At 45.8% G+C, this 14,328-nt stretch overlaps 1 protein-coding gene across 4 annotated transcripts in view; it reads left to right on the top strand.

Moving 5' to 3' along the window:
- The window catches only part of DAG1 (dystroglycan 1), a 151,923-nt gene that overhangs the window by 123,005 nt on the left and 14,590 nt on the right, over positions 1-14,328 (top strand). Inside the window, exon 2 of one of the 4 annotated variants that reach the window (XM_007665469.4) lies at positions 305-1,909. The exons of the other annotated variants lie outside the window; for them this stretch is intronic. The gene's annotated coding sequence lies outside the window, so the exon portion shown is untranslated. The remainder of the gene's footprint in view (positions 1-304; positions 1,910-14,328) is intronic. 4 annotated transcript variants of the gene reach the window in all.

Below are 14,328 nucleotides of genomic sequence, written 5' to 3'. Positions count from 1 at the left end.
GGAGGAAATTTCTTAAATCCTTAAAAGGCCAAATGTCATCCAAGGGACAGGAGCCGCAGCCCATGTTTCAGGCCTCCTGTCCCTTGCTTGGAGGCAAAGTTGGGAGAGGGAACTCTCCGAGAGGGCTCCCTAGCCACACAGAACAGGGACCCTTAATGGGACAGTCCCCAGGAGCGGAGCCCTGCCTGGTTTTCTGAAATTTCTGTATAAATGTGGGCTGTTTTCCGTAAGCTGTAGCAGCCTAGCCTGGCCTGAGGGTTGCAGACCCGCTCCTAACTGCTCCGGCCGCTTCCTCCCACCGTAGGCACCATGGCATCAACTGCTAAACCAACAAACCACAAGTGCCGGTCCTATAGATCACGGCTCTCCAAAGATCAGGTGGAGCAGTGCAAGTGCCGCCTGGACTGCACCGCACTACCCGAGCCTGATGACCCCTGCTGCCCTTGGGAACCCCTGGCGAGGTAAGCTGCTCTGCACCAACCCCAGCACCAGCTGACCCCGTCCGGGGCCCCTACCGCCTCCCCTGCGCTGGAGGTCACCGCAGCTGCGGGCCTCCCCCCATAGGCCTCCCGTGTCAACCTACTCCAAGACCTCCTCCGAGAGCCAATCACCGTAACGGCCCCTCGGTCAGGCCCCCTTCGAGTCGCCACCGTCGGCTCTGCCTACCCACTGCGGGTGACGGAAGGCCTGTACGTCGTGGGAGATCGCAGCGGACTCTAACTCCTCGTTCCGAAAGAAGCCCAGGGTAGAGGTTTGGTCCTTCAGAGACGACTCCATCCGAGTGACCGGTTGGACGAAGACTAGCATTCCTTCCCCTCTTCCTCTTACCCAGGTGATGACGAGGCATCTCCCAGAGATCTTGGGAAGCAAGGAGGAGAACTGTGTTGTCACCCTGAATGGGCAGACAGGTAAAGGGACCTCAGCGTCCCCTTTAAGAAACCCCGAATGCTGGCCCGCTTTGCCCTAAGGTGAGGGAACCCTAACTGGAAGTGTTCTAGAAACCCCTGGAACTTCCACTCTTCCACCCACTGTGGGGAGAAAATGGTAGCTGAATCAGAAGAACTGAGAAACCGTGGAAGCCAGTGGGTTCATCTGAGATGCGGCGGAGAGCAAATGGATACCCAACTCAAAATTGCCAAGTGCAGCCCTACATCCCAGATTGAAAGCACCAGACAAGTCCACTTGCCAGCGTACTGCACCACAACCAAAGCATCTGGAAAGACCATCTTATCTTCTTTGTTTCTTTTGCCCAGCTCTAAAGTATCCTGCGGTCCAAGGTGAAGGATGGTCTGTCCAAAGATGTTCTTCCCTCAGTGTGACTAGGTATCAAGGATGACGCGGGCTTAGCTCCAGGAGCCGGGGGACCTCCACGACATACTACGCTACCCGCTGATCACATCCCTTGAGATGAGCCCAGAGGCCTGGATAGCCAACCTTCGGAAAAGAATCCATTATTGAAAACGTGGATTTCGGCATCACATACCCATTCGGCCTGGGTACCCGATCGGGAAGGAAAGTGTGAAAAATGATTATGGCCCTAGTCTCATCCCGGGCAACTCCAAATATAAATTATGGATTTAAAAAACAGGAGATCACATGAACAACTGCCGCAGACCAAGAAACAGGGCCTAGCGATCAAGCCTGAGTCGAAAGAAAAAAAAAAGCTAGTAAACAAACGCCGACATCATCATACCAGAAGCCAAAAGCAGCAAGGCCAGAGACAGCCTGCCAGGAAGACCAGTGCCAGAAGCAGATGGAAAACACCCCAATTGGGAGACGGCTTCGGGGTTTCACAAAGGAATGGGCACTGCTAACGTCTGACTGGTGGATCATTGAAGTTCTCATATAAAATTAATCTCAAACCCCCCTGACGGATCACCAGAGAGCTACTGTCACGAAAAAGATACAAGTGAGTAATCTCTGTTTCTCTCCAAGGTGGGTATAGGTCTCATCAGCTCATCAGCTCATCAGGTAGCTTGACATTGTAGAGGGAACTGTACTAGGTGGTTGGGAAACATACAGCAGAAGTAAAAGACATGGTCCCTGCCTCCCGGGGAGCTTCCGATCTATTGGGGAGTTGGGGATTGGGGGTGAGATGCACAAGTAGAAATATATTTGCCAAATAGGAGATAAAAATGTAAGAGTTACGAAGAATGTGGAAGTCTCAGTACCAAACCTAAAAGAATTTACAGTCTAATCTAACGGGGAAGACAGTTCGAATCTCGATCTCACTCTCTAGATAGATAAATAGATTGGGAAACCAGACAGAAATATGAGACCAACCCCAGCTGTTGAGCGATATAATGTGTACACGAGCCCTAAGTATTTGGGTGAGGTTAGAAGAGGAATTTGAGAATTATTGTAGTGCTAAAAGCCATTTGAGGTTAGTTGGGAAAGGCCTCAGAGAAGAAGTAATTCTTGAGCAGAGCTGTGAAGGGAGGGTCGGGCATGGCTTGGCAGAGATGGCTTTTCAGACTTGGAAGATGGCTTGTGTGGGGGCTCAGAGGTGGGAGAGATAATAAGTATACTTGCTTGGTTGTTGCAGAAAGCATGGGTTTGGGGAGAGCCAGAAATGAATGCAGATAAGTGTTGACGGGCAGATTGGCAGAGGGCAATGAGTTTGAATTCGATGAGATAGTTAGTTGGGAGCCATTCAGAAGAGGAGAGTGATGTGATCAAAGCATCGTCTGGGTGGTGTCTAAACCGTTAAAATTGTTCACGGGCGTTTCTCGGGCATTTCTGTGAAATTCTTGGGAGAAGAAAACCCATCCAAAAATGCTGAACCAATCAGGATTATTGCCAGGGAGGAAGGACTGGGGGAAAGGGATGAACAGCAGCATTGTTTTCTTGGAATAAACTTGAGTAAGAGACATAACACCAGCATTTACGAGAGTGATTTGAAATCCAAATTGGTTAAACAAGATCCAATGGTGATGATTAGGCATTTTCATACTTGCTAATACGATTGCGAGACCATTTAAGTGAGTTCAGAGACCTTGAAGTGAGTTTATTGGGCATTTTAGAGCATCCCATTATTTCGGGAGGATCCATGCCAATGCGTCCATTAGACTGTAAGCTTTGGGAGAAGCACCGTGGCCTGGTGCATAAAGCACAGGCCTGGGAGTTGGGACCAGAGTTCTAATCCTAGCTTCACCACTTGTCTGCTGTGTGATTTGGGGCGAGTCACTTCACTTCTCTGGACCTCAGTTCCCTCATCTGAAAAATAGGATTAAGACTGTGAGCCCTGTGAGAAACAGGGACTGTGTTTAACCTGATTATCTTGTATCTACCCCACTGCTTAGTACAATGCCTGGTGAGCGCTTAACAAATATTATTATTATCATCCTTTTGGATTAAACTGTTTTCAAACCCAAATACATTGGCAGGTTGCATTAGGTACTCAGTAAATATTGATGATGACACCATTAAATTAATGGAGGTTTTTGTTCTCCAAAGGTGGGTCGTGTGGCAGATGGTAAGGGGTGGTCTTCCAGATAAGGCCCTTCCTGGATCTTTCTTGCCTCTGGGAGGGCAAAGGTCCAGGGAAATAGGAAGTTTTGCCCTACAGGTAGGTTTAAACAGGTATGATAGCCCCGCCCCCTGGCCCGGGATCTCTCTCTGGTGAATAACTGCCGAACAAACCTACGAGTTTAATGGCCTACTGACTGTTAATCCCGTACTTGGGGTGGGTACATTTCTCCCTACTCCCTTCCACCCCGTTTCTCTTTTTTAATTAATTTAAGGAAAGGAACATCTCCCCGAATATTGGTGCATAGTCCTGAGCTGCATTTTTCTTTGGAAACCATTACTTTCCCCCTTTTCTCTGTTGGAAAAAAAAAAATGTACGAACATGTGTGGATGTAGGTGTGTGGGCCAGTAAGCACATGGGCAGCTTTTGTTTGTTGCTTTTCTTGTTGGAATGTTGAGTTGTGCCCAAAATGATCATTTCTTTTCTAACGTTGGTTCGTTTGTATATTTGGAATCATCCTTAGTTAAGAATTTCCTTGCTCTCCAAGAGGTGGGAAGAAAAAGTAGAGAGTTCTTGTTTGTTGATGAACTTTTTTTTTTTTTTTGCCCACTGCAGCTACAGAAGAAAAAGCGGAAAGGGAAACTTTAGGTTAATATGAAGATAGGAAGGAGTTTTCTTACGTCGAGGTTGAAGAAGTTATTTACCAGTTTTAAGGTTAAAAGGAAAAAAAGCCGACTTCTCTAAAACATCCCATCCTCCTCCCCCTTTGTCCATTTTTGTTATTGCTGTTTCTGCAGAGGCACCAACGTCCAGGATTTATTAGGGACTTTAGCACTGACCTGCCTTCCGAGTTCATTTCGGTCTACCTACCTAGTCCATCGATGGTATTTATTGAGCACTTGCTCTGGGCAGAGCACCGTCCTAAGGGCTTGGGAGAGGACAGTATAACAGAGTTGGTAGACATGTTCCCTGCTCACAAGGAGCTTAGAGTCTAGAGGGAGACGTGGGTTGCAGTGACAGTATCAAGGTAGAAGCCGCAACTCTGAATGTGGCATTCAAGGAGCTAGATACATTCGCAGTGCATTATGCGAGGGCCCATATGCTTGATGAAATGCATCAGGCAAGTGTCATATGCTTGATTTCGATAATTGCCAAGTCAAGTGCGAGTCTAAGTCTGTTTCTGAGATCTTTATTGCACTTACATTAGGCTTGCACAGTGGAGATTACACCCAGTTCTTCTGTAACGCAGGGGGTTACTTTTCTGTCAAAGTTGGGGATGTAGTAAGCATGTATAAGACATATCTTCTGACATCACAGTCTATCCCGATAGATGTGTGTTGTCCACAGAACGTTCCCTAGTTCCCCAACAGCGGTCTCTGCAAAATGTGCCCTGAAAACCCATGTTTTGGCAGAACTGAGTGTACTTCCTAAAGTGACAAGAAATTTCTTGTGACAAGGCCAGTGAGCATTGGCTCTCTAATGGTTCATTTAGCATGCTTCGGCATCTCAGATATCAAAGAGATTTCACCTTGCAAACTGAATTTGTAGAGATGGGATCTATAGAAAGTGAAATACTAGCCACCATTAGGGCAAAAGAGGTCAGGCTATGTGTTTGTGAGATGGGGCTCCTTGCTCTAGAAAGGCCCCAGTTTCGTCAGACAGCTTCTGTGAAGTGGAGAACCCCTGGAAAAGAAGGGGATAGTAGGTCTTAGCTGATTGAGCGGTTTACAGTGATGTATGTCCCTGGCCCCTAGCACACCTGTCAGGTATCGCTGATCACGGCACTAGAAGTTATCCAGAACTGACGTGGTGTTCTGCAAACTCCTAGTTGTACAGTGGCATAAGCCTGATAGGAGGGTGTCATTAGTTGTTTGGTCAGTAATGCTGAAAATGTCCTAGAAATTATTCCAGACAATGGAAACTGCCAATGAAGTGCTTTTATTTGGTCCTGGCCGCTATGGCACGATGAGCGATGCTTCCGCTTTTGTGAAGTCTTTTTGTTTTAAGCAGTCAGTAAATATTAAGAAATGATGTGGGTGCTGTACCCATCGTATTGCAATCGCTGCCTTTTGGGGGCATCTGGAGCAAGAAGTAGGGCATGCCACATTTTGAAATTCTGCACTCTTCAGGACAATGACTTGAAGGTTTTTATAATAATAATAATAGTAATGAGAATGTGGTATTTGTTAAGCGCTTCCTAGGTACCAAGATCTGGGGTCCACCCAGTTAGTTTGTCGTGGCCTCCAGTCTGAGTTCAGTGGGACTAAATAGCAATAAAAGAACACCAATCTGTCCTATCTCCTGTGAAGGTAGTCCTTGGTGCCTGGATTTCCTTAGCTCTTATCCAAGAGATAAGGCGCACCAGATCATCATTAGAGAAGCAGCATGGCTCAGTGGAAAGATCACAGGCTTGGGAGTCAGAGGACGCGGGTTCTAATCCCAGATCCTCCACTTCTCTGCTGTTTGACCTTGGGCAAGCCACCTTACTTCTCTGTGCCTCAGTTACCTCATCTGTAAAATGGGAATTAAGACTGTGAGCCTCAATGTGGGACGACTTGATTACCTTGTATCTACCCCAGCGCTTAGAACAGTGCTCGCCCATAGTAAGCACTTAACAATTACCATAATTATTATTATCATCAGGTTGTCCCACATGGGGCTCACGGCCTAAAGGGGGAGGAAGAACAGGTTTTTAATCCTCATTTTGCAGCTGAGGCTAGAGGTATCCTATTGTCTTTGCATTAAACAATAGAGGATAGTCTGAGCCTGGTTAATTTTTTCTGATACCTTAGATTTCAAGATTTTACAGATTTATACTGTCTCTCTTTTAAGAACGGTTGATTCTTGGACTCTCTTTAGGGATGGCCTTCAAGGGAAGGTGGGAGTTTGGGGACCTTGAGGAAAGGGGGCTGTTCTTTCTCCACCCAGTTAGTCGTGGCCTCCAGTCCATGTTCAATGGGACTAAATAGCAATAAAAGAACCCCAATCTGTCCTATCTCCTGTGACGGTAGTCCTTGGTGCCTGGATTTCCTTAGCTCTTATCCAAGAGATAAGGCGCATTGATAGCTTGGTTGTCACGTGGGGCTGTGGCTTTTATGGTGAGCCAGGATGTGAGAATTGAGCATTTGCAAAAGAGCTGCAGATTTGAAGGAGTGGAAAATGAGTCTAATTATAAATAAGCTTTTAGGCAGACCAGAAAATTCTGTCTATTGTGTGAGTTATGGATTGAGCCTGTCACGGAATTTCAATTGGACGGCCTTGAAGAACAAATAGAACGTTGTAGTGAGTGAACTACTGCTGGTCATTCAGGTAACGAAAGACCTCAGCGGACACACCAAGGCAACCACCTGCTACAGCATAGCACAGCGTCGGCCACAGGCTGTAGTTGCTTCCCCGGGTTGTCAGATTGTCCTGCGGGTGAAAAAACCTTTGCGGGCACTTGGCGACACGCCGCCCTCCTGCCAGTCGGCTCAGTCGTTGCACCCTGTGCCACAGCGGCAACGCGACTGGCAGGGAAGAGAGTGCCGGTGGCCCCCCCACAGACCATAAACACTATCATCAGTCCCTTTGCACAGCTTCTCGGGCTCAGGACCGAGACTCATCTGTTCTCAGCCGGTTCTTGACGGGAGACTCCATCGTCATCATCAGATAAATGGATTTCTGTTCCTTTTCCTTGAGATTTGTAGGACAGAGGCAAGTCTGTGGCTAAGGTGGGTATGGTCTCCCAAAGCAAACATTAGACCCTTTTTTTCAAAGGGCATATCATGCTTAAAGTCCCACTTCAGGAAAGGGCAAATTGTATGTGGTGAGGGGGTTATATTTATATATGATAACAGTGTGGCTCAGTGGAAAGAGCCCGGGCTTCGGAGTCAGAGGTCATGGGTTCGACTCCCGGCTCTGCCACTTGTCAGCTGTGTGACTGTGGGCTAGTCACTTAACTTCTCTGTGCCTCAGTTCCCTCATCTGTAAAATGGGGATTAACTGTGAGCCTCACGTGGGACAACCTGATTACCCTGTATCTACCCCAGTGCTTAGAACAGTGCTCTGCACATAGTAAGCGCTTAACAAATACCAACATTATTATTATATATATGTATATATGCATAAATGCACATGTGTGTGTGTGTACAAACACACAAGCACACACACGCATTACTGATTGTGGAAAAGCACGTGTGTATTTTGCTCACTTAATCAACAGTAGCACCCCCAAAGGGATATGCAGGTGTGTGTGATTGTGTGTGTACATTGGTATATCTATTATATGGGTGTGTAGCATATAAACTCCCAGGGAGCAAGGACTGATTTATTTCTTTTTAGAATACTGTTTGTTCCAGTGGGCTATTTTGAACTGGATTTCCCAGGAGGTAGAGTACTTTTCTAGCCTGACTGACATTACTGTTCCCTAAGTAACTAGACTGGCCTAACCAGCCTTGGTGAACTCTCATCCAGAGCATCCCACACTTTCTCTAGCTTGAACTTTCATTACATCTTTCAGGTTTTATTTAAGATTTGAAATACCTCCTCTTCTAGCTCTAATTGAATGACTAACTACTTGGTATTTCTTGATCCTCTATAATGTACTTGATGCCGAACAGCATATAGAAAGGCAGTCTGACTTCTAGGCCCAAGGCTAAAAAGAAATTTGTCTGGTCTAAAAAAATCAAAATCAAACTGTAGTCAAATACAAATTTTGATGGGTCAGCACGGGTACCATACTTCTTCATTTAGGGGTGGATTTGATAAAATGTCTTTCAGTATAGGAAGGGCTTTTAAGGGAAGGGATCTTGACCAGTTATCCATACCCACAGAAAACCAAACAAGAGGAAATGGGCTTAAATTACACTGGGAGAGATTTTGGTTGAACATAAGAACTTCTTGACTATCAGAATGACTAAACCATTGGCATAGGCTGCCAAGGGAGGTTGTGGAGGTCTCATCTCTGGAGACGTTTAAGGAGAGAAAAGACACCCCTCTGTTCTGGATGATTTGGTCTAGTCATTAATTTGCAGAGGTAAAACAATTCCAAAGCAACAGTCGGTTTCTCTTCATTTATTTCCACGTGGTGATTCCGTCCTTCTAGGTGGCCCATACACTTCAGGTGTCTGCTGGTTCTTAAGAGTATGTAGGTTTGGGTTTCTCCCCCGCCCCTCCCACCCCTACCCCCACCCCCCATTTGCTGATCAGTGATCTGCTTATCAAGGGGTCATGTATGGAAACAAGACAGAATTTCACTTAATAAAAGCTGTTTGTCGGGATTTTTCCCTGCCCAGGCAGTAAGTTCAGTTGGTGGGGATTAGAGCAGCCTGAGGGCTATGATCTTGGCTTCTCATACAGGCACACATATTGTTCTGATTAAAACAATGAGATCCTTTTCAGGCTTCCAGTAGGAGCTGATGAAAGGAGCGTTTCTTTGGACGCTCAATGATTTTTATAGTGACCTCCCAGTGAAATTAACTGCAGTTTCATCCTGCTTTGAGTGGGTATCCCTTTGGATTCTGAATAGATCCCTTGTAAACATAAGCACATCTGGAAATAAGGATTTGAAATGGAAGGCATCCTTGTGGGTGGTTTGTCAGAATGCTATTTGCCTGAACTCATCCATTCCAAAACTTTGCTCAAGTGTACATGTTGAAAAATATTGTTTTCTATACAAGCTTCTGTACATTAAAGCATTTTTAGCTTTCTTTTTTTTTGGCAAACACAAGTATGCACAAATTAGGTCACATTTTTACATAACAATTGGAAGAATTTTCCAGAGTGGACTCGTGTGGGAGGGGATGAAATTTCTAGTCTTTCAATGATATGGCCAAGCTCCATATTAAAATCAACCATAAAGACTCAAAATGGGAAAGGCAATCTTAATCATATAAACCAGTAAAATTCTAGTGTTGAAAACCAACTGAAGTCAAATGGAAAGATCTCAACTTCGTCTGTCCTCATTCCACAAACTGTTCTGTTGTTTCTATCCACTGCAGAAACATACAGTTACATACCCCTGTTGGTGGTAAGAGCTTCCACCATCTTTCAACGCTGCTTTAGATTGAGTTATAGATCTCTTCAGTGGCCATCAGGAGCCTCCGTACCGTTGGGAATAGAAGTGGCAGTGAGCTCTCTGGGCCGAGGCCTGTCCCCTGTCCTCCCCAAAAATCAAGGTTCCTGCTTTGCTCAACTTCAGCAGGTTTCTAGCCCATTCCCCATCCCTCTGCAGCCCTCTGACAAAATGCAAGGAAGCAGTTCCCCAAAGCACCCTACCTGGGGAAAGGCACACAAAGATGCAAGCATTTCCTTTGGCTTATGAGAGCAAAGGGAATGGGGCCTTTTAGGGGGAACAAATGGGATGAAGCTTGGGGAAGGCAAGGCTTCAAAGTGTTAACAGGGCATACTGAATTTTGGGTATTTTCAGGCAAACGTGACTGCTCTTGGGTCCTGTTGGAGGTCTCGGGATGAGCAAGATTGGGAGTCCGGCTCAGGAAGTGGTTGGAGTGAAAATAATGGCTGGAAGCCTGAGGGGACAGTGATCCTTTGCAAACCCACCTTTAAGGGTTGGGAGATGCAGTGGAAAAAGAAAAGTGAAAGAAAGATGGACTGGCAAATAAAAATAAGAGACAAGTTCCTATGTTTGCAAGTGAGATGGTGGGAGAAGATGGTGAATGTGTGGGTGGAAAAGTGGGGCTATATGGGAGAGAACATCGTTTAGTTGGCTGGAAGAGGAAGTGTGGGCATAAAAAGTGGAAGACAGATTGGGGAAGAGACTGTGGATAGAACAATGAGTGGGTGGTGGATAAAGGGATGGTATGAAATTAGGGAATTTATAATGAAAAAGGCTAGGGACATGTGGATATCATAAGTTTGGGACATACCTTTTCAACATTTCATTGCCCACCATTGAAAGTCACAAACCATTATGCCGACCCCTTTTGCCTATCGAAGGTTCTAATAGGTGCCAAATCACAAAATGGAGAGTTGCTTATTGTCCTTCCTGTACTGAGTGGCTCTGATCCAGTATGAAGGCAGAGAGGGAGCTCCAGCCTGCTTGGGGGAGACACTTTGTTCAGTCCTCCTGTTTTTAGCTATTGACTTTCAGAGCTAAGAGATTGGTTTGGGAGCTTTTCTTACTTGTAAGTCTTTCAGGGATCGTTATATGTGAGGCACTGGATGCCTCAGTGGGATGATTAAGTCGACCTAGAAGGCCTGCTAATGAATGTCAAATAATAGGGGAAGGGGAAGAGAAATGTCATACCCTGCAAGTTTAGCTTGCTTTGTTGGCATTTGACCTTCGGGATAAGAGTGGTCCCTTCTACCTCTTTTCTTAACTCTTTGTTGGGTGGTTTGGTGTGAATAGCAGCACAGAGTTGTTCAAAACAGTTGGTTTGGCAGGGATTTTTAGATTGTGAACTTTGGGTTAGGGCCTGAGTACCAACACATGTGGCCTTCAAAAATCCTTTGGAATGTGCTGTTTTGGGGAGGGGCAAGTATCCTTAATTAGGTTGAGGAGGGTTAAGAGGGAAGGGAGAGAAACATCTTGCAGGGAGAGTGTTTGGAACATTATGGAAGCAAGGGTAAACTGTAAGCCCCTCTGTAGACCCTAAGCTTGTTGATGGGGATCGCATCTACCGACTGTAGGAATCAGTCAATCAGTAGCATTTATTGTTTACCGGATGCAGAGCACTGGACTAAATGCTTGGGAGAGTACAATACAAATGAATTGGCAGCCATATTCCCTGCCCACAAAGAGCTTACAGTCTAGAGGAGACCGATAGTTGTTAGCACTTATTTTAATAAGTGCTGGATATGTGCATACTTGCTGTGGGGCCGGGTGAATATCAAGTACTTAAAGGGTACAGATCCCAGTGCATAGGCAACGCAGGGGGGAGAGGGAGAAGGGGAAAAGAGGGCTTATTGTACTTTCCCAAGCACTTAATATAATGCTCTGCACACAGGAATTGCTCAGTTAATACCACTTATTAATTGGATGAAAGCGCTCAGTCTTCAGTGGGGGAAGCGAACAAGAGGGTCAGATGACCCTTGCTTCCAAGAATAAGAGGTCTAAATTGGATATAAAAGGACCCACTGGAGAATTTGGAGGGAGGAAGCGAGATGGTGAAAGCAGCAAGTTAAAGATAGTGTTTGCAGCAGCATTTTCAGTTGGCAAGAGGCAGGGGAGGCCGATGAGGAGAAAGGTGCCCTAATTCATTCATTCAACCGTTTTTATTGAGTGCTTACTGTGTGCAGAGCACTGTACTGAGCACTCAAAAAGTTCAGTTCGGCAATAGAGTGAAACAATCCCTACCCACACTGGGTTTACATGAGAGGAATGAGTGGGTCCTCCTATGCTCCAGTACCTGTTAAATTTGGGAGATGCCAGATTTGCCCTGGGGCTATTGGCTCCAGCAGCAGTGAGAAGAGGGTAAGTGAAGGTTTCTGAGAATACTCCCAAGAAACACATAGCCCGTTTTGTTTCTAGCTCATCCTTAAATTATTGGCATTGTGTAGGAATTATGCCTTTATTCATACATTGCTTTTTAATTTTCCTGCATCCTGGTTTTGGCCACCGAAAAGACCAACACCTAAATCCTGGGTGGTGGGGGCTAGACTTTTCTTGGAGCTCTCTCCTCTGTCCTCCCGCTGGCGTCTTGTAGCGCCTCTTTCTGGGCTAGGAGTGGCAGAACACGTGGCCAGGAGGAGGAAGGTGAATCTTCCACCTCTCAATCCTCTTTCCCATCCCCACTTCCCCAGTGTTCCCCTTCCCAAGCTTACAGTCTAGAGGACTGTATTTGCAATACAGCCTTGCTATTCAGTTTGGACTCAGAAATCTCCCTTCTTTTGTGACAAAAAGCACCTAACAGGGGTTTCTTTGTCTGGGCTGTTCACCTGGCAGAAGTTGGTGCAACAGTACCCAAGAAGACCCAAAATAAGAATAATGTAAGCCACTTCTGTGGAGCCTGAACCTAGGTCTTTGTTATTTTTTGAAAATCTCAGGTATAAAGGTGGATTTCCATTTCAAAAAATACAGGTTTTATTTTATCTTTTATTTTTATGATTCATGCCTAGCAACATAGCACGCTTGACAAATGCCTCTTTGGTAATATTACTCCTCTCTGATGTTTGCAAATGACGCAGGTGGCTAAATGAACCCTCACAGATACCTGTAGAATGATAAGGATTAATTTAGGGTATTGAATTCCATTGTCAACCCAAAACCTGACATGCTCAGATCTTGGTTTTGAGATGAGGGCTCTGTATTAGAGCAAGATGATCAATAATCCTCACTCAAGAAATGAGCCGAGACTTGACCCTGGAGTCCAGTTTCCCAAGGAAACACTATCGCCTTTGCAGAATGGGGAGGGGGAGGTCCTCCTGGGGGGGCAGGGCTGGGGGGGGGGGGGGAGGGGAGAGATGCCTTTAAAAAAATGACCAGACCTTCAAGTTATCACATTCTCAAATACTTGTGAGTTATCCTGAGTGGAGATATTGACAATTCCCCACCCAAATGTCCCCATTTGGCTTCAGGCCAATGGGGAAAATGTGAAGAAAAACTGCAACGTTTTCAAAGATTAATTTTTTCCAGGTTCACTCTAATTTAAGAAAAAAGACTCGGGGGTGGGGTTAGGCAGAGAGCAGGTTAAATCGGCTTAAAACCTCAGCTTGGGAGGCAATTTCTGATAACCATGCCCAAACAGACCCCAAACACAGGGGTACAGGGAGGAAATACAAAACCAAAAGCTTATTCACAATAACCTCTACAAAGACAACCCAGCTCAGCAGTGCCTCGCCTCCCAGCCCAGCAAAACTCAAGTGATCCCTTCTGGAAGCCAAAAGAAGACTGACTCTTGAGGAAGCTTTGCCCCTACTTGCCATCAAAAACATCAAACCCACACCTGCCCTTCTAAGAGTCCCCATCTCTGCCAACACAAGCAACCCCCCACCAAGCATTTAACACTTAAGCACGGAGCTGGGCCTGCCAGGCATTGTTTTACAATGTTCTAATTAAGGCTACCTTAGATTCCTTTAGAAATTCTTCCACCTCCCTCCCAGCACAGTGTCCTCCAGGGCACCTAGTCAACGCCTTAGTTGGCCTACCTTGATGGCAGGCTCTCAGTTCCAATACTACCTATGCTCTTAATACATGGTGACATAATAATTCATCATTATGGTATTAAGTGCTTATTTTGTGCTACGCAAAGTTATAAGTCCTGGGGCAGTTACAAGATAATTAGGTTGGACACAGTCCCTCTCCCACATGAGGCTCCTTGTCTAAGAGGGAGTAGGTTGAATCCCATTTTATAGAAGAGGAAACTGAGGCACAGAGAAGTGAAGTGACGCACGGAGACGTGAAGTAATGCACAGAGAAGTGAAGTCTTACTCAAGGTCACCCTGCAGACAAGTGGCGGAGCCAGGATTAGGACAGGGAGTCAGAGGACCTGGGGTCAATCTAAGAAGCTTTCTGGGCTTTAAATGGCCTAACTTGTAAAAGGAGAGTAACAAAACGGCATGATATAATTGCTGGTCATGCTGATATTGGTGGGTTTTGGTAGTGGTTGTCTTAAGGAGTGCCCTGAAAATTTGAGCACTGGTTCCTCTGGAAGTGAAAAATCCCTTATCCAATCCCAGTTCTTTTGAGCAGGAGGCAGAAATGCAAACTCAGGGAAGGGTGATGGGTTCAGATGCTAAATTTAATTAGAGTCACTAGGAAAGTTTCCAGTTGTCCATTTGATGCTAATGTAGTAGACGCAACTTTTTAGTATACAGGGCAGTGGAGAGTATGACCACCCAAGGACAGATCTGTTCAATGAGGAGAAAGTATTTTGACTCCTCTGGCCACCTCATGGCAGAGCTTTAGCACAGGGCTGGGAGCC

This window comes from Ornithorhynchus anatinus, chromosome X1 (assembly GCF_004115215.2).
Source record: "Ornithorhynchus anatinus isolate Pmale09 chromosome X1, mOrnAna1.pri.v4, whole genome shotgun sequence".
NCBI lineage: Eukaryota > Metazoa > Chordata > Mammalia > Monotremata > Ornithorhynchidae > Ornithorhynchus > Ornithorhynchus anatinus.
Note: the sequence above shows the minus strand (reverse complement) of the source record. Positions and strands in the feature narration are given on the sequence as shown.